This window comes from Puma concolor, chromosome A1 (genome assembly GCF_028749965.1).
Source record: "Puma concolor isolate L17-30 chromosome A1, mPumCon1.1.hap2, whole genome shotgun sequence".
Classification (NCBI taxonomy): Eukaryota; Metazoa; Chordata; class Mammalia; order Carnivora; family Felidae; genus Puma; species Puma concolor.
In genome coordinates, this window is record NC_141667.1 from 237,731,763 (window position 1) to 237,757,972 (window position 26,210).

Below are 26,210 nucleotides of genomic sequence, written 5' to 3' on the forward strand. Positions count from 1 at the left end.
TGGATGTAACGGGAGAGGAATGGACCGCTGTTGGGCTCAGCCACCCAACGCAGGCTTCGGGTCCGCAGGGCTGGCCGAACGCAGTCCTGACGTGCGCGGGGCTGGATGAAAAGGACCCAGAGCCCGAGTCCCAGCCCTGCTTCCGGACCTTTCTGTGAGTGTGCGACCTCGGTCCGTCGTGTACCCGAATGCGGAACTGGGGGGAGAAATCGTCGTCCTGACACCCCCACGGGCCGTTTTAAAGTCCAAAAGTTAGTTGAACACATTTCAGAAGCATAGTGTCGTATATAAAGTATTATCAATCCCTTTCCTACTAAGGCACGAAAAGGGGTTAATATGACGGGAACGGGCTTAGGGGGAAACATTAGGAAGATGCGGTACTTGGAATTCGAAGTCTAGGAAAGGCGACTTCAAGGGAGTCCCATAAAGGGAAACTTCTTAGAAGTCGGGGCCAGATTCTTTCATTTTCATTCCCTCTGTCGTGAGTATGTGCCAGCCTCACAGAGCAGGCCCTGATAATTGTTTCATCTGAAAGCGAGGCGGAAGTCGGTACTTGCCACTGTCGAAAGCAGGACAAACCTAGGACGCGCCCGAGGGAACTGAAGCTGCGGGGCAGGAGGTCCCGGGAAGGGAAGGGAAGGGAAGGCAGGGAGGCGGGAGGCAGCGGAAGAAGTTGCTAAAAGCCGCCTCCCCTCGCAGGCCGAGGGGTGCGGACTCACGACCGAACCCCCGCAGGTTCTTGAGCAGGAAGAGGGACGTAAAGGAAACGATGTCCTAGCCCTGCGATCTGGCAAAGGGTAACTGGTTCCTAGAGACAGCAGAGAAGGGGGGAGAAGACGGAAGGTAAACAATGGAGTTAGCATTTGCATGTGGATTCAGAGCTTGCAAAACTGTGTTAGATGAACGGGAAACTAGTACACGGAAAAAAAAAAAGCTTATGGTTGGACATATGGTAGCTTGATTTTGATGCTGAGAGCTAGAGAAAAATCACGGATGGACTCACATCGTGCTCTGTGTTCTTCTGGCCCTATTCTTTTTTTTTTTTTTTTTTTTTTTAAATGTTTGTTCATTTTTGAGAGAGAGAAAGACAGCATGAGTGGGGGCGGGGGCGGAAAGAGAGGGAGACACAGAATGGGAGGCAGGCTCCAGGCTCCGAGCTGTCAGCGCAGAGTCAGACGCGGGGCTCGAACTCACGAACCCTGAGATCATGACCTGAGCTAAAGTGGGACGCTCAACCGACTGAGCCCCCCAGGCGCCCCTCTTCTGGCCCTATTCTTGGGCCTCAGTTCTAGGAGCAGGTCTCTGTCTTCATCTCGAGGTGTAGGATTTCCACTAGACCCCAGTTTTCTCAAACAATCCCTGTGCCTGGGTCTCTCGTTTGCTAATTCGTCAAACGCTGGAGTCAGAAACCTTGCCTCTGATCCCCAGTCCGGTGGTAGGTGCCCTGCTAGCCCGGCCACGTTCCCTGAGGTTCACTGCCTGGCTGCCCGTCTGAATCTGAGAATGCTTTCAGCTCCAGAGGCCCCATCGCAGGGTCTATGTGTGTTGTCCATCTGCCCAAGCACTGTTAGGGTGACTATTTCACCCTCAGTGTGAGGAGCAGATATTTAGAAGCTCCAAGGAGGTTGGAAGGGGATCTAAAACGCAGAGAGGGCTCTGGTCCCAGTTCTCATTTGTATGGCTGTCTTAGGGCAGAGATGGTAGGTGGTGGCTTCCCTCTTGCCAATCTAGGTTCCCATGGCTTGTAAATGGAGGTGGGGGTGGGGGATCCAGAAGTTGCTACATCACGGTGTGTAGATAAGCAAAGAGAGCTGGTGGGCCCATGAAAGACTTGGTGTTTGACAAGAGGACACAGCACACATGGGTGTTACCGCTGAGGGGAGGGGGGGAAGCCAGCATCCTTGATGGACTCCCGCACATCCCAGTGGATGGGTGGTCCAGCAGCAGGTGTAGCCAAGAGACACGGGTGCCCAGAGACCAAGGGGATGAGACTGTGAGGCCTGTGTGGACCAGGTGGTAACACAGAGGTCAGCCACTCTCCCCTCCTGCCCCCCCCCCCCCGAAACCTGCCGTATGCCCAGATGGTGCACAGGGAATGGGAAAGAGAAACTTGAAACACTGAGGATTCACCCCAGAGAGACGGAGTCAATGTGGTAGAGCCAATTACAGCCACAATAACTGTGCTACACTTTTTTTTTTTCCCTCAGTGGAGATTGTGCTCTCAGGACATTTGAGATCAATTTTAGGAAACAAAGTTACATTTCTGTATGTCTGCAACATTGTATGTAAATTTCAACACCAGCACCCACAGCTTCAGAAGGGCTCATTTCAGTGGGTACCGGGAAGACTGACAGAGTCAGAAATGGAACCTCCTACTGAAGGGGGACAGGTGCTAGATACACCTGATGGTCAGGGAAGAAAAGCAGGTCATGGGATAAGCAGGGGATAAGCCAGGGATAAGCAACAGGTGGTGGGTAGACCAAAAGGTGTCCTAGGGTTCCCTAACAGGTGGGCAGGTGGAGAGGCTGAGCAGAGAGCTCCGGAGACTGTAGCAGATGGTGGGGACTGGGGCACTGGCCCCACCCACAGAACCGGGGCCGAGGGCAGGCAATAGTTCAGGGCCACACAAAGGAAGATGGCAAACGAAAGCAGAGTTTTGGCCCGAAGGGGCAAGGGAACAGGACAAGTTATGAAGCCTGGGACATCAGCACTGGAACTGCATCTGGTGCGGATGTGGCTTCCAGAAGAGGATGCAACCCAGTGTTGGACCAGACAGACAGCACATCGCCTGGGAGTTTCACCAGAGCTTCTTAGTTTTCCTGGTCCGGGAGACAGCTGGCTCCAGATCCTGGTGTAAGGCTGACTGCACAGACTTTCCAGGGCCATGTGGGATTTGTGGTTGCTGGCAGAAAGTCGAGAGTGGGTAGGGACAGGTATCAAATGGTCCAAAGTGAAGACAGAGGTAGAGTGGTGCCTGGGTGAGACCCTGCCTGGCAAACTAAGCGAAGGGATCTTCGGAAGCCGTGTGATTGGTTGTGGCTTCAGGCCCGCTGAATTCCCCCCACACACCTTAGGATGTGTGGGCCTTTTTCCAAGGAGTGAGCAGGTCGACAGTACCTGCTGGAGTTGTTATGTTGGTCTCAGGGGCCTGTCCAAGTCGTGAATACCCAAGTGCCCAGCCGTCTTCCCAGTGAGTAGTCTTGCCCTGGGATCCCGGGGGATCTGGTGTGCAGCTCAGGGACAGATAAGCCCTGGGACTAACTTCTGCCTGTGGTTTATCAAAGGGGCGGGTGGAGAAACACCTGCTAATTGGAGGTTGAACCAATTGCCAGAGTGGCGGTTTAGGCAGGCATAGATGTGCAAAGGGATCCCCTTGGGACGTGCTTCCAGGAGAGAGGAGACAAGACAGTTGCTAGGGGGAGAAGAGCAGGGAACACCAGTGGAGACCCTGGATGTGTCACTGTGGTAGACCGAGGTTCTTACTGGTTTAAGGACCACTGATCTCTAGAAGAAGATGGTGAAACACTAAAGACCTTTTCCCAGAAAAGCAAGCACACTTGCTCATATGCATGAATTTCAGTGGGGTCGGGAACATTCTTTGAAGGATCTTCCCTCCCCAAGAGACATTGTTCTTCAGCAAGACAGCTACTGAGTCCAAACTTTTCAGCCATTGAATAAGAAGGGGCAGCAAAGTAGCTCAAAATTTCACCCGAGATTCACGAGAGGTTAGATGTGACATTATATTTAGAGCTGAAAGCGACCTTTGCCATCTGTGGGAAACTTGGGTCTTTGATCTGGAGAAGTAAACCCTGGATGTGGCCTTGGGCGTCTGAAGCTGTGGGTCATAGTCTTGGCCCTGGTACTTGTTCAACTAAGACCTGAGCTGGTCACTCCACCTCTCTGGGTCTCAACTTTCTCATCCACGAGAGGGGGCTGCTCTCTGATGTACGGGGTCCTGGTAAGGTTTCACTGAGATGATACAGACGACAGCGGAACTCTTGGCAAAAGATGATGTTCTGTGGGAAATGTAAATTATGTCACCAAGTCACCTGCCAGCTTGTGGCCCACAAGGACAAGACTTGGCCCTTCTGAGCCCAGCAGTGTTGCCCTCAGACCTCCCTTGTTTCTCCGAGAGCCTGGAGGAAAAACCTGCAGTTTCCTAATTGAAACTCACCATCCTAGCCATTTGTAGCACCAGCCTTGCCTCCTGGGCCTATAAAATACAAAGCCTCGGTTCACTGGGTTTATGAGCCTCAGGATTGCTTCACTCATTGTTCTGGATTGAATTGTGTCCTCTAAAACCTCCAGTACCTCAAAATGTGACCTTATTTGGAAATAGGGTCCTTGCAGATATAGTTAGTTTAGATGAGGTCAGTAGGGTGGGCCTAGGTCCAGTATGACTGGTGTCCTTATAGAAAGGGAAAATCCGGACAAAGAGACACATATAGAGGGAAGATGATGCACACAGACACAAGGAGAAGATGGCCATCTGTGAGCCGAGGACAGAGGCCGGGCACAGATGCTCCACTCGTGGCCCACAGAAGGGACCCTGCCAACACCCTGATCTTAGACTTCTGGCCTCCAGACGGTGAGAAAACAAAATTCTGCTCAAAATTTTAGCCACTCCGTTTGTGGTGCTTTGTTATGGCAGCCTTAGCAAACTACTACCAAAAAAAACACCCCAAAAAATAACAAAAAAAACCAACCCCAAAATGAAAACCAAAACCAGCTCCTTTTCTTTCTCTCCTTTCTTTCCCTCAGATTTGCAACAATCGGCCAGGAAGCAGCACATCAAACTTAGACAAATATGTATTTTTACTGGAGGTTGAAATTCTGTGTGTGCTATGAAATCGTATTTGTCCAAGGTTAAAATCATCTCCTAAGTTAGGAGTTAGTTCCTTTTACAAAAGACCATCACTCAAGATGCTTCACTTCCCACCTTCCCAGTAAAGTTAGAACTTATTTTCCCCACCCGGGAGATTTTTGCTTGATCCTGAGAATTACTGCAGGATAAAGGGGAACATAATGAAATGCTAATGGTATTTACTGAGGGTAAACACTGGCAAGCTTAGGAGCCTCTGGCATGATTCATTTGCCTGACGGAGACAAGCCTATTTCTCTCACAAAAGTTTGCAAACCTAGCACAATCTGAAAGACAGTGGGGACAGGGATACTTCTTTTTAGATCAATCTTTTGATCTCCGGAAAACAATGTGTTCACTTTCCTGAGCCAAATTAAGAAGTTCTTGGTTGCCTTTAAACAGCAGTGGGCCTCAGAAGCTGTTCAGGGAGCGTTAAGCTCAGCTGGGCCCGTGTGTGGGAGAGAAGTTTTCCTAAGCAGATTATTAACAGGAAATTATTTGTCTGAAGTTCCAAATGGTCTTTCACCGCCAGGCCACAAAAATTCCTTATTTTTAAATGATCATCATGGGCAGAAATAACTAGAATATTCAGAAAATTCATTAGATAAATTCTAATTCTAGACCTCCCAAAGCGAAATTGACGGGCGCGGCTTTGGGGACCACAGTGTCCCCCAGTGTTGTTGACCTCTGGGCCCACTGGGCTTAGACAGTAGCCTCCAGCGCAAGGCTGGCACCCGGTAGGTCCAGAAACGCTGGATGGATTTAGGTGCCATGTGAGCTGATGGAAATTGGATGAAGTACGTCCCGTTACGTTTGAGAGATACGGTCACGCAGCACAGATGTAAGATGGAACACCTTGGCATTGGCGTGTGAACCTGGCAAAGTTATATAGCCTCCGTGGGCTTCAGTTTCCTCAGAGTAACGTAGCTTCTAAGTGTCTTTGAACCTTGAAAAGGTCATGGCAAAGGCTTCCCTCGTGTCATGGTGGAGCACAGGACCACTACAGACTGAAATGACCAGACATGGGTTCTAGTCCCGGCTTTGCCACCAGTGAGGGAGCCCAGGGGCCCCCTTCAATCTGCAAAATGTTTTGGTGCCTCAGTTTCCTCTTCAGTAAAGTGGGGAGGACTTCTGTGAGAAATTACATCTGTAACAGAGGAAATAATCTTTTACTCTGAAGGCTTGTAGAATGGGATCTGTATTACCAGTTTTAAGACTCGAGTGGGATTTTGGAATAAGGCCTCCTTAAATTCAGCTTAAGTAATTTTTTTTTTTTTTTCGGAATGTTTACTTATTTTTGAGAGAGAGAGAGAGAGACAGAGCATGAGTGGGGAGGGGCAGAGAGAGAGGGAGACACAGAAACAGAAGCAGGCTCCAGGCTCTGGGCTGTCAGCACAGAGCCCGACGCGGGGCTCGAACCCACGAACCATGAGATCATGACCTGAGCCGAAGTCGGATGCTCAACCGACTGAGCCACCCAGATGCCCCAAAATTCAGCTTCAGTGTTATCAGGAAGGGATAGTAAGTGAGAATAATATTCTCAAGAGGCCATATTACGCACTACCAAGAAGTGCCTGTACTCTCAGACTTTCATTTGAGCATCTTATGTGCCTCATCACAGAGTGGGTCATCAGACCCAGAAAGGGCTTGGAGGCAGGCAGCTGAACTATTCTATTTTATGAAGTCTGACACTTGGTGATGTGTCCAACCACCTCTTGTTACTGTGTGTTCTTGAAATTTTACTCTCTTCCTTTTGGACCTGATCATCAGATGCCCAGAGGTGCTAGTGACAGTATCCCTGAAACAAACTGTTTCTCGGGAGGGTTGTACCAATTCTACACTTCCTCAAGACGGTTGTAGCTTGTTAATTTCCCTACAACTGGACCGGCATTGACTATTGACATTAGGCTGAATTTTGCTACTTGAATAAAAGAGCTACCACACTGGTCTTTTAATGGGCATTTGCTTCAATACATTGAATATATTTTTTTCAATGGTTGCTTACCAGTTGTTTGTTTTGGTCCTAAAATATCTTTTTATATTCTGTATCTATTGGGGTGTTAATGGCTTTCAGCATCTTATTTAATAACATGCTTGGATTACTTTCCTAGGGGTGTCATAATAAATTGCCATGAACTGGGTGCCTGAACGCAACACCAATTTGTTCTCTCCCAGTTCCAGAGGCTGCAAGGCTGAATTAAGGTATCGGCAGAGCCACGCTGTCTGTGAGGGCCCTGGTGGACTTTCCTAACCTGCCTCTTCCAGCTTCTGCTTGTTGCTAGCAGTCTTTGCTGCCCCTTGACTTGTAGACACATCGCTCCCACCCCTGCTTCCATCTTGACACAGCCTTCTCCCTGGTGTCTGTGTACAAATCCCTCTCTTCTTAGAAGGACACCGGCCATGTTAGGACCCACCCTAATCCATCATGACCTCATCTTAATTTTACTACATTTGTAAGGACCCTATTTTCTTTCCTATTTTTTTTTTTAACTTAAATTCAAGTTAGTTAACATACAGTGTAGTCTTGGCTTCAGCAGGAGAACCCAGTGACTCATCTCTTACATATGACACCCAGTGCTCATGCCAAAAAGTGCCCTCCTCCATGCCTGTCATCCATTCAGCCCCTCCCCCCACCCACCACCCCTCCAGCAACCCTCAGTTTGTTCTTATTTAAGAGTCTCTTATGGTTTGCCTCCTTCTCTGTTTTCATCCTCTTTTTGCTTCCCTTCCCCTGTGTTCATCTGTTGAGATTCTCGAATTCCACACAAGAGTGAAATCGCGTGTTACTTGTCTTTCTGTGACTGACTTATTTCACTCAGCATAATAGTGTAAGGACCCTATTTTTAAATAAGGTCTAAGGCATTATTAGGACTTAAACCTATTTTCTTTCGAGGGGTGGTACCTTTCAGCTCACAACAATACTGGAAAAGAAAATATGGGCGGAAGGCTCTTCTGATGGGGAAAGAGCAGAAAACTGGCAAGTGAGTGACAGAATCTGAGGACAATCTGTGTAGGTTTATTACCATCTGTTACATCAAGGTAACGGAGAAAGTTATGTGTTTGAAATTTTAAACTATTTGAATTTGAAAAGCATATAAAGTAGGTCTCAAGATTTCAGTGCTTACTAACCACTGGAATTATAAACATCAACTCTGCCAGTCTAGTAAAGTAGAAAGCACATAGCTACATAGAGTCAAGCACTTGGGTGGCTTCCTGGTTCTGGGCTGCTTAGCTATGTGACTTGGAATCATTTGCTGAATTGACATCTATTCTTGTTCCGAAGTCGGTAACATCGAGCCTGATAAAGGGCTTGAACTCAGAAACTGAGATCGTAACCTGAGATGAAGTCAGACACTTAACCGACCGAGCCACCCAGGTGCCCCGAGGGCTTTTAATTCTAATCTGAGACTAATAACCTATGATTGCAAAGGCCATAATAAGTCAAGTCCATTTGCTTCTGTTTTCACGTCTTTGTTTGTAGGGGTAAATGGCTCTCCAGCTTTATGGTTACTAAACACAAGCCTGATAGTTTAGGTTAAAGTTAGTTCATATTTAAAGCATTGTTATCCTTGAATACTGTGTTGGATTTGGGGAAGGTCTAGAACTCTGTCAGATGCTGAGATGCTCAGATAATCAATCCACACTTTGTTCTTTCCACAGGAAGAGAGGATATTTTCCAAATATAAAGGACTCATTGATGTTGGAAGTGAAACTAGTGATTCAACTATAGAATTTTCATCTTCAAAGCACTTTCTAAACAAGAGAGTTGGTGGGACCTGGGGTGAGAGATTCCGGAACCCAATACAAATAGGGTCAGATGTAGAAAGATCCAGAGTCAGCCTCTCTCTGCTGAGGTCAGATGTGCTTGTTGAAAATTTTGGTTTTATGTGTATTTCTGTTTGTGTGTAGGTCCTTGTGAAACGACTATCTGTGGTTTATTAAACATTCAGGACTAAAATTAAGCTAGGTATTGTTTGTGGATCTCTGCAGTTCACTGAAGTGAAAAAGCCAAAAATGATGATATAATGAGGCAGTGGGCCCACAAAATCCGGGCTAATTTTCTAAGTTTTTTACTGATAAGCTATTAAAGAGTTAATATAACATAATGAAGGTAGCCTCTGTTGGAACATGAATACTTCAGAGGTGCCTGGCCGGCTCAGTCGGTAGAACCTGTGACTCTCGATCTTGGGGTTGTGAGTTTGAGCCCCATGTTGGGTATAGAGATTGCTTAAAAAAAAAAAATGAATACTTCATGAGGAAATGGTTTGAGTTCTTTTTATTTTTGCAGCCTTAGTGCCTTGTATACAGGTGGTATTTAATGGATGTTCATTAAGCAGGTTACAAATAGGGCAACCTATAAAAGTTTTATCTCACCAACTGTGGAGCCTCAGTTGGAGAAGAAAAAAGTGAACACCGTCGATTTTTTTTTTTTTTTTTCTAATTCCTGTGTCGCTTCAGGGACAATAATGTGTTGTGTCAGACCCAACTAACCACCAGTTTGGGGAAGTCTGGTATTTTCCTTGTCTTCAAAACTGCCCTCTAACTTGGGCTGGCACATGGGGTGTTAGGACTTCACGTAGCTACTTACCCAACTGGCTCAAGCACCTCAGATGAACTTGGTAGAAACAACCCCTTAAAAACACTGTTTGCAAGAGTGAGCTAACTATGACTTAGAAATTCTACTCTGGATGTTCCAGCTTGTGTGTGATTATAAAAGGTAGACCAGGCAGTGTTTCCCAATCCCCCCCCTTTTTTTTTTCGCTTTTTACCAAAAAAAATCCAGCAAGTTTTTTCCAGTTATGATTCACAGTCCTGGTCTTAGAGCAATTTTGACAGTGTTAATCATTTGTAGGGGATGCTTTTTTTAACCTTTATGTTAAACTAATTTTACACTGACAAAGACGTGGTAAAAATAGTACAGAGTTCCTGTGTATCCTTCAACAGCTTCCCTAATGTTAACGTCTAACACAGCCACAGCACGATGACCCAAACCAGGATATTGACATTGATTCAACACTATTTTTACTAACCTGCAGGCTTTATTCAGAATTTACCATTTTTCCCACTCATGTCCTCTTTGTGGTCGAGGATCCAGTCCAACACCCCGCATTACATTCAGTTGTCAAACTAAAATGTTTGCTCCAAACCATTCCCCTTCTTCAGTCTTTCTGTGTCTTTCATGACCTTGACACTTTCAAAGGGCACCAGCCAGTTATCCCCTCAATTTGGATTTCTCTGATGTTTCCTCACATTAGGCGGAGGGTATGCATTTTGGGCAGAAATGCCACAGAAGGTACTGCGCCCTTCTCAGTATCTGTAAAAAAAATTCCACATTCACGTTTTGTGTGAGTGTGGGAATTTGCTCCTTAAAAGATAATTACTCCCTAAATGTATATATATACACGTATATGTATATGTATATGTATATGTATATGTATATGTATATGTATATGTATATGTATATATATACATATTCTCCCCCTCTGTATTTCTTAGGGATTTGGTATATATATCCCTTAACGACTTAGTTTGGAATCGTGATCTATGGAAAGATCCCCTTTGAAGACCGTGCGTTTCCCTGCCTCTGGGGACATTGGGGAGAAGATGGAGCAGACATGCTTTCTCTTTACCCTGTTAGTAGATTCATCGTCAACCAGGGGCCTTTTGCTGCTGAGACAGCTGGCAGTCCGTTCCCAGGCTTTGACTGATTACAAACTGCTTCTTAGGTTGGGCTCATCCAGAAGCCGCTGAGACCACGATTTGAGTCTAGGTCACTTATCTGGTGGCAGGGCAGCAGGAGAGGGAAGAAGACTGGGGCGTTTAATCTGCAGCCCCTAGCTGTCATCGCACGAGGGCTGCTCCCAGGGCACTTTTTTTCTGGTATTCTGGCCCATTCCAAACCCGAGAACACCTCCAGGTAGAGAGTCACTGGGACCTGCAGTAGAATGTCTAGAAAGTCCTTCATGTTTAAGGCAGTTGCAAGTGTCTAAAGATCTGGGAGGGATACTACGGTGCCCTTTCTGCCTTCCCCTTCTTGCTTGCTCTTTTTCCTCTCCGCATGTTCTCTAGTATTTAAAAAGCAAAATAAGACAAAAAAACAAATGTGGTAGATGGAATGAGGAGAGGAGGGGAGGGCATCAGAACGGAAGTGTTGTGTAGGTAACAATCCTCAGCACCCGGCAGTGCTATCTATCATTAATATACTCTTACACTTATGAATCAGTTGGTGCTGGGTTCTATTTTTAAAAGACGAATGACCCAAGGCAGAAAAAAAAAAAAAAACAAAAAACGTGTTTTCTAAACTTAAACAGCTGTTGTTTTCCAAGTTGTGGTCCTTCTTCCCAGGCTTTCGAACAGTGAGGCCAATTATAAAGAGAGATGTGTTGCCTGAGTGTGGGGATGTCCCAGTGGCACCCACACTTTGCTCAAAACACCCCACCAGATGAAAGCATAGAACACCCAACACGGGGGGGTTACTCTTTTCAGAAATGTTCTGGCAACTCGATTCCACATCTCGCAGTGGGACAGTCCCAAAAGTTCGGAAATGGCCCCCAAAAGTGGAGGAAGGGCTTAAAATGGGGGTCAGAAACATGGAGCTTCAATGCTTTGCTCTCTGGCCAGATATCTTGAAGTAAGTTGTTTATGTGATTTCCTCACCCGTAAGATGGGAATAATCATACCTATTTCTTTTTTTTTTTTTTAATGTTTATTAATTTATTGAGGCGGGGAGGGGCAGAGAGAGAGGGAGAGAGGACCCAAGCAGGCTCTGCACAGAGCCTGATGTGGGGCTCAATCTCATGAACCTGAGATCAAGAGTTGGACGCTCAACCGACTGAGCCACCAGGCATCCCAATCATACCTATTTCGTGTGGTGGCCCTGAAATTAGATAAGGTCATGTCTGGTCCAGGCTCGGCCAGAAAAGGCTCTTAGCACACGGTGGGTGGGGGTGGGGAGGCAGCTTCTCACTGAATCTCAGACTTGTGTCATCCATGAGCCGTGAGTGCTCTATCCCAGGGGACCCTAATCCTAACCTTGTGAGGCCATTATTATTATCCTTACTTTGCAGAGTAGAAACTCGGTTCCCAGAGACATTTAGCCTCCTGCTTCTGGTCATATGACTGTCCGTGGGCGAGTTAGGATCTGAACCCACATCGGTCTGATTCCGTGATCCATTTTGCCACGTGTTTCCCATCCTTTGGGAACATCATACCAAGGTGAAGAGAGCAGATACCCACCTTCCTCCAACCTCTTCCCGCATCGAGATGGACAAATAAAGAATGCCTGTAAGCTCTACCTCCTAAGCCAAAAGGACAAGGGCACAGAACGTGAACCATGTGACTCAGCACCGAGTCCCAGGTACGCTGCTGGGTGCTGCATGGAAGGCATCTTGTTTGACAAGGGTTGGGCACAGCAGGATGACCATCCTGTTCAGCTGCTTTACGGCACCAGCTGTGCCGGGCCAGCCCAGGAAGGCTTCATTCCAGCATGGCTGAGTCGCTGGTGGAGGTCCCCCGGTCCCTGCAGGTGGCTGTGGTCCTGCCCCTCATTGGCACCTGCATGTGGCTCGCCGGTTGGCTGCAGCTGCCGCTGAGATCCTGTTCCCCGTTCCCAGGCTGGCCCTGGGTGTAGGCACAGAGACCGTGCTTCCAGGCTCCTTTGGCGGCAGTGTTTAGACGTCTCATGGATGACAAGCTGATTTCTGGCTCTTGGCCTCCCTGCCCTTGTCTCCCAGTTCCTGGCCGGAGCTGGCTTTCAGACTTAAGGTGCTGACCCCTCTCCTGAGAGCCTTCATTCCTGCCCACTTATAGACTGACATTTTAACAGAGCTGTGACCTCACAGGAGATGAGGAGATGGGTGTCCTTTGGGTTGGGATGAGGTGGCAGAAAGTGGAGAGGAAAGGGGCAGTGTAAACATAGGCAGCGTTAAGCGTGCAGCCATTCGCCACAATGGGCCACTATTCAAAACCAGGCAAGTCAAAGGAGACCTGTGCCAGTCACCTTCTTCTCAGCTCGCGGCAATGCTGACATGACTCCAGTTTGGGTATTGGTGATGCCCGTGAAGAGAGAGTGTAGAAAGGCATGGATAGGTTACTTGATTAAAATGTATAAATCCTACTGCCTTGGAGGAATTTGATCTGCTAGAATGGCCACAAAATCCCGACTAACTAGACAATAGGTGGTGATCAGATTTCTTTTCTTCTCTTAATGGTATTAGGTAGGGCTGTCTCTGTAACAGCCATGGCATTGTAAAATAGCTTGAGGATTCCAGCCCAACACGGACTTTGCAGTCTTTGGACAATGTTTAAAGCATGTCCCTTCAGAGGCAAAGACTAATGTAGTCCCAAGAAGCTGACTATAGCATTCCTCTTACGGTGTTCTTGGTTAATTTGAGTACACAGAGGACATAAGCCCAGTGAAATGTTAAGAGATGTAGAGAAAGCAATGCCAGGGCCCAGGAAGAAGAGTCAGAGGGTAGAGGCCAGCACCTGAAAAACAGCATTTGTATAGCTAGATTTGTGCTAGGAACAGAGAAAGACTGGGAGGTAGATACTTCCTATAATCCTTAATTTACAGGTCGGAGAAGAAAGGTATTAATAGCCTCGATGGGATTTGTTACACTCTGGGGAGGAGTTGCCTAGTGAAAGTGAAAAGAAAGCCAGTGCATACTGAAGAAAAGGGTGTTAAAGTACTGTGTGCTTTAATTTTTTTTTTTTTTTTTTAACATTTACTTTTGAGAGACAGAGACAGACCACAGGTAGGGGAGGGGCAGAGAGAGGAGGAGACACAGAATCTGAAGCAGGCTCCAGGCTCTGAGCTGTCAGCACAGAGCCTGACGTGGGGCTCAAACTCACAAACTGAGATCATGAGCTGAGCCGAAGTCGGACGCCTAACTGACTGAGTCACCCCGGGAACCCCAGAGTACTGTGTGCTTTTAAAGACCAGTAGAATGTGGCTTTGCCTGTTATGTGACGTAGTCAAGAATACAGAAAGGAAAATGCTTAACGCAGTGAGAGTAGATACTTAATGTATCTAAGATGACTCAACCCATATTTCTGGAAGATGCTCCACTCACAGGTGGAGAAAAGTGTGCGTGAACAAAAACTAGAGAGCCACTAGATGTCAACTTGGTGCCGCTGGCCAGGAAGGTGTGAGCGGGACTAAGGGAAAATCCTCGTGGACGGCATTGGCCAAGGCCTCACGGAAGAGAGAGAACGCTATGTGGTCCTGGAGGAGAGAAGGTCTTATGCTGGCGGAGCTGAGGAAGAGGATATTGCGGATGGGAGGAAGGAGACTGGACGGGCGGCGAGGGGTCGCTTTCTGGAGAGCCTTGGAGGCGAGGGGGGAAGAGTGGATCTGGAAGTCTTGGCAGATTGGGCAGGAGAGCAGCATGTGGGTTAATGGTATTTTAGGCAGTAACTATCCACACGAGGTTCAGGATAGGGGGAACCTCAGGCAGCAGACTTCGTTTACCCGGATCCCACTGACAAAGCCTGTCCTAATTCAGAAATGACGGCTAGGGATTCCAGCCAATTAAGTATGAGCATTCCAGCCCCAGCAGCAAGGCCGTTCCTATTGTGGGCAGCAGCATCAGGTCCTTTAAACCCGACACAGTGAATCATCCGATTCCACCAACGCCCCTCGTCTTCCTGCCAACCACGCATCCCTGTGCTCGTTAGTGTCGCTTTTAGTTTAAAGATGGGCACTGATAACTAAAATTGCTAAGGAGATACGTAACCAAGTAGTCCGTAGTTTTATCTCTATAGCCTTAATAAGAGAAGAAATAACACGTAAACTGGTGTGAGTGGACATAGAGGAATGTAGGCTATAAAAAATGTTCTCCTAGATGTCATTATAGAAAGTACAGAAATTTTTTAAATTGCCAAGAATTTTCTTTCAGTTGCCAGTAATTTTCTTTAAATGCCCCTGGGCATTTTTAAAACGCCGTGGTTATGTTATACATTCAGTTAGCATATCCCCTTGTATCTAGAGCCTTTTCCACTGTGGTTGGCAGTGTGCTAACGGTCCCCGTGCCCTCTACAACACCGTAGCGTAGCCATCCCACCAATGGGCTGGTATTTGTTTAACATTCCCCCTAATTTTGACTGTTTGTGCTATTTCCTCCCTTTTTTATCATTATTTTTTTACATTTATTTATTTTTGAGAGACACAGACCCAGCATGAGCGGGGGAGGGGCGGAGAGAGAGGGAGACACAGAACCTGAAGCAGACTCCAGGCTCTGAGCTGTCAGCACAGAGCCTGTCGCAGGGCTCGAACTCACAAACCACAAGATCATGACCTGAGCTGAAGTCGGATGCTCAACCGACTGAGCCACCCAGGCGCCCCTGTGCTAGTTCCTCCTTTAAGAGACCTTGTTCGGGGGCGCCTGGGTGGCGCAGTCGGTTAAGCGTCCGACTTCAGCCAGGTCATGATCTCACGGTCTGTGAGTTCGAGCCCCGCGTCGGGCTCTGGGCTGATGGCTCAGAGCCTGGAGCCTGTTTCCAATTCTGTGTCTCCCTCTCTCTCTGCCCCTTGCCCGTTCATACTCTGTCTCTCTCTGTCCCAAAAATAAATAAATGGTGAAAAAAAAATTTTTAACAACAAAAAAAAAAAAGAGACCTTGTTCGGACATAAAATGGTTTCTTCCTAGAAAAACTATGTGTTCTACATGGAAATAAAGGGAGGGAAACTTTGGTGGTTCTTGATCGCTCTCAATAGACTCTTTTCCCTAGAGGCCTCTGGGTGAGTGTGTTATTTTCTAGAGGCTGTAATACCACACATTTTGGGGGTTGGTAGTTCCTGATGCATAAGATGATGTTTTTACCACGAAGAGTGTAATGTTTTCCCATGTAAAGTAAAAAGTGTGCTTCAGGAAGACTAGTCTGCTTAATGGGCATGGGGGTCGATGCCTTGATGTGTGGCATTTCTAGTAATTTAGACTGAGCCCGAGGCAGCCCGATGGAGGTGGAACCATGGCTTGATTGCGCAACTTGGTCATGACGGCGTAGTATGGTCTGCTCTGGAAGGTGCTGTGTTTCTGTAAAGTGGTGTAGCTCAGTGCGACCGGCAAACAGGGAAAGAATGTTAATATGATGCAGAAGTTGTCCCAGTTCATGGAGATTCCAGAAGGCTAGGGTCTGGTGCCTCCGAGAGCAGCAGCCCCACGAGGGCCACATGCCTGCTCCACAGCCTCCTTCGTCGACTTCTTCTGTGCTCGGTTCTTTCAATCTGTGTGCCTTTTGCCCTTGTCCCCGTAACTCATCGGTATCGACCCTTCCGCCCCTTCCGTGGAGCTACCCATTTCTTTAAATTGGAGTAAAATACCCGAAAGATAAAGTTTACCATCTTGATCATTTTCAAGCGAACAGTTCAGTGGCTTCAAGTACATTCACATTGTTGTCCAGCCCTCACCGCCACCCACCTCACCAGAACCCTTTCATCCTGCAAAACCGAAACCCCATATTCATTAGACAATAATTCCCCTTTGCTCCTGTGTCCAGTCCCTGGAAAATACCATTCTCCTTTGTGTCTCTATGGTTTTGACTACGGTAGGGGGCGCCTGGGGGGCTCAATCGGTTGAGCGTCTGACTTCGGCTCAGGTCATGATCTTGTGGTTTGTGGGTTCAAGCCCTGCGTCGGGCTCTTTGCTGGCAGCTCAGAGCCTGGAGCCTGCTTTGGATTCTGTGTCTCCCTCTCTCTCTGCCCCTCCCCTGCTCACACTCTGTCTCTCTCTCTCTCAAAAATAAATAAACATAAAAAAATTTTTTTAATAATAAAAAAATGACTTTGACTACTGTAGCTCATGTAAGTGGGAATAGTACAGTATTTGACCTTCTGTGACCATCTGTTTCACTTAGCAAGATGTCCTCAACGCCCCTCCGTGTCGTAGCCCGTGTCAGCATGTTCTTACATTTTAAGGCGGAAGGATACTCCATTGTATGAATATATCACAGGGGACACTTGGGTTGCCTCCACCTCTTGGCTACTGTGAATGACGCTGCTGTGAACCTGGGGGTAAGATATGTTTTCATTCTCCCCCATGTGTAAAGATGAAGTCCTCTGTTTTTTTTACTAGGAACCTACCTTGCCGTTTTCACTGTATCAGTCCTTTTACTAGGGTCGTTACTATTTCCTTAGGGCTCTGGTGAGAAAGTTGCAAGGGTCTGAGTGGTCTGCCTCAGCCCTGCTTCTCCTTCGAACCCTGCCATCTTTTGTGCACAGTTGAAGAGAGCAAGGGAGGTGTTCGTTCAGAAATGCACGTCTGTGTCACGCCAGAGCCGAAAGGCTTATAGAGGCGAAAGGAAATAAGCTGGGGTGCAGCTGTGTGCTATGCCGCTTATTAACTACCTGGCAACCTTAGAAATGTAACCAAGCCCGGCTTTCTCCTCCGTAACGCCGGCCGCCAGTGCTCCTGGAGGAGTCGCTGACATGAGCCACCGAATCCAAGCACCTGGTCCTTACCTCACAGGGGTTCAAAACGCCATCATCTGTCACAAGACCCAGCAGAGGCTGCAAACCAGAGAGGGAACGCGGTTGCAGAGTTGAGCTCTGTAGGCGGTTGGCTCAGCCCTTCTCCTGTGCCCACACCTGTCTACTTCGTACGAGGGCTTGACCGACCGAACAAATTAGATAAGTGAAAAACGAGAACGTGATGCTCTGTTCTAACGTGAGTGTGCATACGGAGAGATCTGGAAAGTTCGTGGAGGCCAGGGAGGGGTGGATGGCAGGAAGGAGGGTCACAGCAGTTGCTGTCAGTTTGGGTAGAGCTGCTGGTTTAGTATTCATGGTTTCCAGGAGTGTCTCTACCATAAAGAAAGGCTCTCGGTGCACCGCAGAGGACTGTGTGATTCAGTGGTGCTGACTAGTCTTGCGGGAATGTAAACTCCGTCTACAAAGATGAAGGAGGATGAACGCTTGAATGCCGTATTTGACCACTTGGTAAAATCATTTGTGACTCAGGAAGTAAGGGGCTCAGAGACCCACAAAGGAGTCCAGGATTTTGGTTAAAGCTCACAATCCCGAGGGCCCAAGACTATCAGTCCAGTCCTCTGCACAGTTAGGCCTGAACAATCACCAAAATTGAGTTCTTGGGCTTTCTGCTTTATGGAAATATTAAAACAGAAGAGAAAAAGAGCCTCCTTTTTGGTTTTTTAATTATATGACATAGAACATATAATGTCAGTGTTATCATATAAATAATATGTCCTGTAACTTAAAGTTACAAGTAGAACTTGCCAGAGAAAGGGGAACAATACCTAATTGTTAGGAAGGCAGACGAAGAGGACCGCTAGCCGAAACCGACCGTCTCTGCACCGAGGAGGAAGAGAGTGGGCTGAAAAGGGAGAAGGAAGAAAAGCACCAGAGGGACGGGATGTCACATCCTTGCCCTGTTGCGGTTTTCACATTACAGATCGGATCGGATCAGATCGCCAGAGTGTATCCGACTAGAGGAGTCACCCCTTAGTGAGTCTACCAGAACCCAAGAAGACAACAGCAGACAGAATAAAGAATGTCAGAGTGGTTGCTCGAGCTAAGGGTCAGCATTGTTTGTAAATGTCTTCTCCGGGTGTCTGTGCTCCTGAAGGTGTTCACTGGATTATAATGTAAAGTACTTTTCTCGCTCTGGGTTGTGGGAAGAGTTTGAGAAACATTCTGACATTTTGCCTGTCTTCTGCTCCTGGACCTTCTTTCTCAGTCAGTGAAAGTTTGGGGTCTAAATTTGGCTACTGTTGCACTTGAAATAGATGGTCCCTGTTTGTCTCAGATGGTGGTGAATGTTCTACCGCTGTCACTACACAGGGATCGGGGATAGTCCCGTGGGTGCCCCACACTGCTGGTATGTCTGTCAGCTGTGGTATAAGGAAGCCTCCTGAAATAAAGCTAAAAACTTGGATTTGAATCTCAATTCAGCCATTTATCAGCCATGTGAAGATGGATATTGTTGCTTCAAAATCTCCCCAATCCAAGGCAATCTTTAATTCAATGAATGCTTACTGAATACCTACTGAATACAGACCATGATACTAGGCACCAGGAACTGAAGAAGCTTGCAGGCTGATGATGAAGATGAACACATAATCCTAAAAGAACTATGGAGGGGCGCCTGGGTGGCTCAGTTGGTTAAGCCTCTGACACTTGGTTTTGCGATCTTACGGTCATGGGATCAAGCCCCAGGTCGGGCTCCTTGCTGGTCGTGGAGCCTGCTTGGGATTCTCCCTCTCCTCTCTCTCCCCCACTTATGCACATGCACTTGCACGTGTGCTCTCTCCCTCTCTCTCTCAAACTAAATAAATAAAAACTTTAAAAACTAAAAAATAAAATAACCGTGGGAGAGAGATGAGGGGATACTTAGTCCTGTAGGAATTAAGTATGTGGAAGGGTGGGATGTAGCGTGTGAACTGAGCCATGAAGAAAGACTAGCTTTAAATTGCCGCGTGGAGAACTGCAGAGCTGGCTTTCCAGGCAGAGGGACCGCCAGAAGTAGGTCACAGGCATGGGGAGCACTCCCGAAGAGGAGTATGGCCCCAGGTAAGGCTGAGATTTCAGGTTAGACGAATGGTCAGGAGGTCGTGTCAGAAAAAGGCCAGTGAATAGAAGCATAGGCTTTGAGAAGTTCCAGGCCCTTCCTTTGCTGAGCTGCCTCAGCTCTACGAGGCTTTCCATCTCCTCCTCTCTCTTCTACCACAGCTTCAGCCTCCCTGAACAGCCCACATTCCCTCCCCTCTCCAGCCCCAGCTCCAGGCACACCCCCTGGCTCCCGCACATCCCTTGGTTGGTATGCTACAGAACTCACTTCCTGCCCGTCAGCTAGAGAGAAGATTATTGCCTTGGTTACATTTTAGCTGTCTTCATTTAGCATCCGGAGCATTCAAATCCTATCCGGTGTCTCTGACTGGTACATTTTTACCCTTCCGTGGGACTCGGTTCGGGCAGGATTTCCTTTTTGAAGACTTTCCAGACTTGCCTTCCACCCCTGTATTCATTGGGATTCTCCAGAGAAACAGAATAAGATATAGATATAGAAATAGAAATAGAGACAGGCAGACAGAGACAGAGAGAAGGAACCACTCATGTGGTAATGGGGACTGGCTGGTCCAAAGTGTGTGGGGCAGGCCGGCAGGCTGGGAACTAAGGCAAGGCTTCTGTGTTGCAGTCTTGAGACCCAATTCCTTCTTCCTTCAGAAACTTCAATCTTTGCTCTTAATACTTTTGATTGGATGAGGCCCACCCACATTATGGAGAATAATCCGCTTTATTCAAAGTCTCCTGATTTAATCTTAAAAAGACCATCAAGGCCATATGGAGACTGGTGTCTAACCAAATAGCTGGACACCATGGCCCAGCCACTCTGACACATGAAATTAACCATCTTGACCTCACCCCCTGCCCGCTCCCATGTACACACTAAAGAACTGACAAGCTCTTGTCTGGGCTTTCACATATTTTAATCTATTCTGTCAGTAATCCTGGGAAGAGAGAGAATTCTCACTGTTTCACAGATGTTGACATTGCAGTTCACACAGGTTAAGAGACTCACCTCAAGTCCCAAAGTTCTGGAAACGGAAGCCGGGTCATGGCCCCCAGATTCTGGGTGCCTCCTGCTGTGGTAGGCAGTGTCTATGCTGTGGATGTGGTGAGGGGTCCTTCAGCAGAGGGGAGTTGCAGGATGTTCATACTGGATATGCTGGGGCTCTGAAAGTGAAACACCTTGACTTGAACCCTCGCTCTGCCAAACACATGCAGCTGAGGACCTGGGGGGTGTGGGGGGGTCCTCTCTGTGCCTTAGTTTCCCCATTCATAAAATGAAGATAATAGTAAAGTTTACCTAGTGTGGTTTTAATGGTGACATACACAACACAGTGCCTGGCGTGAAGTGATCAGGCAGCAGACAATAATGATGGCAGGAATAACAAGAACATTTAATCATTCACAACCAATACATTTGGAGAGAATGTAAATATTTATTTGTATACCTGAAAGTTCTGTCTCTGCCAGGGTTTCATAAAAAACATTTTGAGTTGTGGGAGGCTGGTGGAAAAGGAAGACGGTGAGCTCACATATAAACTAGACACGCACACAGATGTAAATAACCCAGAAAGGACCTGAAGCCTGGCGGAACAGGCTCCATAACTAAAGGTAAAGAAAAGGTCACATCGAAGAGGGTAGGAAGGGCAGAGACACAGTGGGCACAAAACAGACTTGCGGGACCATCCATAGGAGGGACGGAGCAGTGGGCACAGAGAGGGAACAGAAATAGACCCTCATACTGTGCAGCCTGCAGAGGGAAGACGAATCCCCTTAGCATTTGGCTTTGAAAACCAGGTGGGCCAAATTTTGTGAGTTCTTAGAACGAATGGGACTTAAAACCCGGAATTTTAAAACTCACAGGGCCAGGCTCTGGGAGACCTGGGAGGGCAAGAGGAAACTGAGTTCCCACCATTACAGAGACTGCACAAGAAACAGCCTCCAGAGATACAGCGTAGAAGCAGCAGTTAGAAAAACACCTACAGCTCACAGGAGGAAGAGTTATTTACTAATCTCAGAGTAGCTCAGGGACTTCTCCAGGAGCAAAAAAGCTGGCAGGCACCATTTCCCTCCCCAACCGTCCAGCAAAACACACTATAGTCACCTGCTGAAACCAACACTGCACTTCCTGGATTTGCTCCCTCCAGCCAGGCTGGCCTCAGTCCCTGTCCTGCTAAAACTGCTTGTCCTGCCCCTGCACATGTTGTGAATCTGCTGCCTCCAATATACTCTTGGCTGGAGCCCATCGAAACCAGGGCCACAAGCCTGGCAGTTTGCAAGCAGCCCTGATACGGGCCAGGACCCCTCCAAAGTGACTCCTGCCTCAGGGAGAGGAGAAGATTACCAGACACCAGAGTCAGATGGAGGCTCAGCAGTGGGCTGGGGGCAGGTCTGATTACCAGACCCACCCACCAACAGAGGGAAAGCGCCCTACAGTTTGGTGCTACTACATCTCTGACAAATGCCTGGTTTGACTTAACTCAAGCTCAAGATGACCCCAGACTGGTCCACTACACCACAGGGACCAAACACTGTCCAGAACAGGGAAAGAAAGCAACTTCAGATGCTGGACTAAAGGAAAAAGCAGCCACAGTACCAGAGTGCACAGAAGCAACATGCATAGGAGACATCGCTGAAGTGCCAGGTTCTGGTAAACGGGGGATACTGCATGCAGGGCACTACAGGACCTCTTCTTCCATAAGGCCATTACTTTCCAGAGCAGAAGATGTAGCTGACTTTCCTAATGCACAGAGACAGACACAGAGAGTTAGACAAAATGAGGAGACAGAGGGATATGTCCCAAATAAAAGAATGGGACAAAATCATAGCAAGAGACCTAAGCAAAACAGAGATAAGTAATATGCCTGATGGAGAATTTAAAGTAATGATCAGAAAGATACTCACTGGACTTGAGAAAAGAGTGGAGAACATCAGGGAGACCCTTAATAAGTAGACAAAAAAACACATTAAATGAAATTGAAAATACACTTGATGGAATAAATAGCAGGCTAGAGGAAGCAGAAGAACAAATAGACTAGAGGAAGCAACCTGGTGGACAGAGTAGTGGAAAGTAATCAAGCTGAGCAGCTGAGAGAGAAAAACATTATGCAAAATGAGAATAGACTTAGGGAACTCAGCAACACCATCAAGCATAATTACATTCCCATTATAGGGATCCCAAAAGGAGAAGAGAGAGAACAGGGGGCAAAACTTCATCTGAAGAAATAATGGCTGAAAATTTCCTGAATCTGGGGAAGGAAACAAATTCAGGTCTATCTAGGAGGCACAGAGATTCCCCCAACAAAATTAACTCACGGAGGTCCATACCAAGACACATAGTAATTAAAATGGCAAAAAGTAGTGATAAAGAATTTTAAAAGCAGCAAGAGAAAGAAAACAGTTACATACAAGGGAAACCCCATAAGGCTATTAGCTGATTTTTCAGCGAAACTTTGCAGGACAGAGGGAGTAGCATGATATATTCAAAATGATGAAAGGAAAAAATCTGCAGCCAAGAATACTCTATCCAGCAAGGGTACTATTCAGAATTGAAAGAGAGATAAAGAGCTTCTCAGACAAACAAACAAAAAAAAGAATTGATGGCTATGAAACCAGCCCTACAAGAAATGTTAAAGGGGACTCTCTGAGTGGAAAGGAAAGACCTAAGTAAGAGTAAGAAAAGTAAGAAGCACAAAACCTGTAAAAATATACATATCTGTAGAAATCAATCAAGAGACTCACAAGATAAAAGGACATGCAGTATGATACCATATACCTAAATCATGGTGGGCAGAGGAATAAAGAACGGGTTCAAACATAAGCCACTATCAACTTAATATAGACTACTATAAGCAGAAAGTATTACACATAAACCTAATGATAACAACAAATCAAAAACCAGTAATCTGCAAAAAATAGAGAAAGGAATCAAAATATGTCATTAAGGAAAGCCAATGTATTGTGAGAAGAGCTCAAAGAAAGAAAAGAATAGAGAAGAACTACAAAAACCACCATAAAACAAGTAACTATAGCAACAAATACATACCTATTGATAATTACATTGAATGTAAATGGACTAAACTCTCCAATGAAAACACATAGGGTGATGGAAATGGATAAAAAAAAAAAACCCAAGACCCATCTACATGCTGCATGCCAGAGACTCATTTCAGACTTAAAGACACGTGCAGGTTGAAAGCGAGGGGATGGAGAAACCAATTACCAGCAATGAAATTGACTCAGTAATAATAAAAAAAAATTCCCGACAAACAAAACTCTAGGACCAGATGGTTGAATTCTCCCATTTAAAGAGGAGTTAATACCTATTCTTCTCAAACTATTCCAAGAAAAAGAAGAGGATGGTAAGTTTCCAAATTTATTCTATGAGGCCTGCATTATCCTGATACCGAAACCAGATAAAGACACTACAAAAAAAGAAAACTACAGGCCAGTATCTCTGATGAACATAGATGCATAAATCTTCAACCTAATATTACCAAACCAAATCTAACAATACATTAAAAAAATCATTCACCATGATCAAGTGGGATTTATGCAAGGATGGTTCAGTATTTGCAAATCACTCAACATGATACATCACATCAGTAAGAGGATAAAAAATAGATGACCATTTCAATAGATTTAGAAAAAAGTATTTGACAAAGTACAACATCCATGCATGGTAAAAAACCTTCAACAAAGTAGGTTTAGAGGGAACATTTCTCAACATAATAAAGGCCATATATGAAAAATGTACAGCTAACATCATAGTGGTGAAAAACCGAGAGCTTTTCCCGTAAGGTAAGGAAGAAGACAAGGATGTCCACTGTCACTACTTTTATTTAGTATCATACTAGAAGTCCCAGCCACAGCAATCAGAAAAGGAAAATGAACAAAAGGCATTCAAGCTGGTAAGGAAGAAGTAAAACCTTCACTGTTTGCGGTGACATGATACTATGTATAGAAAACTCTAGACTCCACCAAGAAACTACTAGAACTGATAAATGAATTTAGTAAGGTTGCAGGATACAAAAATCACTGTACAGAAATCCTCTTCATTCCTATACACTAATAATTTTAAGCAGCAGAAAGAGAAATTAAAACAATCCCATTTACAATTGCACCAAAAAAGAATAAAATACCCAGGAATAAACTTAACCAAGGAGATGAAAGACCTGTACTCTGAAAACTATAAAATGCGGGTGAAAGAAATTCAAGATGACATGAACAGATGGAAAGATATTCCATGCTCATGGATGGGGAGAATGGATATTGTAAAAAATGTCCATACTACCCAAAGCAATGTATACATTTAATGCAATCCCTATCAAAATACAAATAGCATTTGTCACAGAACTAGAACAAACAATCCTAAAATTTGTATGGAACCACAAAAGACCCTGAATAGCCAAAACAATTTTGAAAAAGAAAAGTCGGAGGGATTTCAAGTTATATTACGAAATGTAGTAATCAAAATAGAATGGTACTGGCACAAAAAATAAACACATAAATCAATGGAGCAGCATAAAATGCCCAGAAATAAACTCACAATTATGTGGTCAATTAATCTTCCACAAGGGAGGCAAGAATATGGAATGGGAAAAGACAGTCTCTTCAACAATAAATGGTGTTGGGAAAACTGGATCGCTACATGCAAAAGAATGAAACCGGATGACTTTCTGTAAGAAACACACAAGAATAAACTCAAAATGGATTAAGGATCTAAATGGGAGAACTGAAACCATAAAAATCCTAGAAGAGAACACAGGCAGTAATTTCTCTGATATCAGCCATAATGACATCTTTTTAAATATGTCTCCTGAGGGAAGGGAAACAAAGTCAAAAATAAATTATTGGGACTACATCAAAATAAAAAGCTTCTGCACAACAAAGGAAACTATCAACAAAAGTAAAAGATAACCTACTGAACGACAGAAGATGACATATCTAATAAAGTATTAGTATCCAAAATATATAAAGAACTCATACATTTCAACACCAGAAAAAACCCAAACAATGCAATTAGAAATGGGGATGGGAATGCAAGCTGGTGCAGCCACTCTGGAAAACAGTATGGAGGTTCCTCAAAAATAGAACTACCCTACGACCCAGCGATTGCACTACTAGGCATTTATTGAAGGGATACAGGTGTGCTGTTTCGAAGGGACACTTGCACCCCCATGTTTATAGCAGCACTATCAACAATAGCCAGAGTATGGAAAGAGCCCAAATGTCCACTGATGGATGAATGGATAAAGAAAATGTGGTATATATATATATATACAATGGAGTTTTACTCGGCAGTCAAGAAGAACAAAATCTTGCCATTTGCAACTACGTGGATGGAACTGGAGGGTATTATGCTAAGTGAAATTAGAGAAAGACAAAAATCATATGCCTTCACTCATATGAGCACTTCAAGAGACAAAACAGATGAACATAATGGAAGGGAAACAAAAATAATATAAAAACAGGGAGGGGGACAAAACAGAAGAGACTCATAAATCTGGAGAACAAACTGAGGGTTACTGGAGGGGTTGTGTGTGTGTGTGGGGGGGTGGGCTAAATGGGTAAGGGGCACTAAGGAATCTACTCCTGAAATCATTGTTGCACTATATACTAACTAAGTTGGGTGTAAATTTTAAAAAAATAAAACAAAAAAATAAGTAAAACACACAAAAAATAAAATAAATTTATGTGGGAAAAAAAATCATAATCAAATTAGTAGATTTCAGTACTTACTACAGAGTAAATGCTCACTTAACAATTGCTGAATAAATTAATGACCAAAGAATTTTGTCACACATCAGTTTATGAAACAATAAA

The 26,210-nt window shown here is 45.6% G+C and overlaps 1 protein-coding gene and 1 long non-coding RNA gene across 2 annotated transcripts in view; one reads left to right on the top strand and one right to left on the bottom strand.

The window, feature by feature from the left end:
* SPATA13 (spermatogenesis associated 13) overlaps positions 1–26,210 on the top strand; it is a 346,879-nt gene that overhangs the window by 159,997 nt on the left and 160,672 nt on the right. The gene's annotated exons all lie outside the window — the stretch shown is intronic.
* LOC147584890 (uncharacterized) lies at positions 9,706–18,197 on the bottom strand. Its single transcript, XR_015254110.1, has 4 exons — positions 18,116–18,197; positions 17,322–17,369; positions 10,492–10,640; positions 9,706–10,175 (listed from the first exon to the last, which is right to left on the bottom strand). It is a non-coding gene; the product is annotated as an uncharacterized LOC147584890 (long non-coding RNA).